The sequence below is a fragment of the Cnephaeus nilssonii genome, assembly GCF_951640355.1.
Source record: "Cnephaeus nilssonii genome assembly, chromosome: 7".
In the NCBI taxonomy this organism is placed as follows: Eukaryota; Metazoa; Chordata; class Mammalia; order Chiroptera; family Vespertilionidae; genus Cnephaeus; species Cnephaeus nilssonii.
The window spans coordinates 16,184,995-16,185,618 of NC_137078.1; positions in this window are offsets into that span (position 1 = coordinate 16,184,995).

Consider the following 624-nt stretch of genomic DNA (forward strand, 5'->3'; position numbering starts at 1 on the left):
TCTCTCTAAGTGTTGCTTGGTTCTTCTCCGATATTCTGTAACACTTTGAAGTCCAAAATTTTAAGTAACTACTGCAAACTATCCTATAATATGTGGAATTAAGTAAGAGGTATTTGATCCTTGAACATATTAATTTTCTATGCTTACCTATTTGTGTTTTGGACTCCTTCATCAAATATAACCCTCATGCCTTGCATGTAATAGTTGTTAATTAATTTTAAATTTTGATGAGCATTTGAAGACCCCTTTCACCTAACATCAGACTTTTTATTCATAAAGGGCTGATGTTAATAATTACTATAACTGCTATCCATCTTATTCATCCACTAAGTCCCAGCTCAGATGACATCTTTTCACCTACATTTCTGATCTACTGTGTAAATTTTCTCTCTTGAACACTTTCAAAAACACTAAGGATAGTTAATGTTCATTGAGCACTTACTGTTGAGTAGATTCGAAACCCATGAGAACGTGGTAACCACGCGCTTTGCCTCGTGGAATCTGCTATAAAATGAAGAGACAGCTTACAGGCTGTGGCGCTGTCGCTAGCTCTCCATCAGAGAGGACAGCGTCCCACCAAGACCCAGCTTTTTTCTCTTGTCTGTCTTCTCAATCCTTCACTGC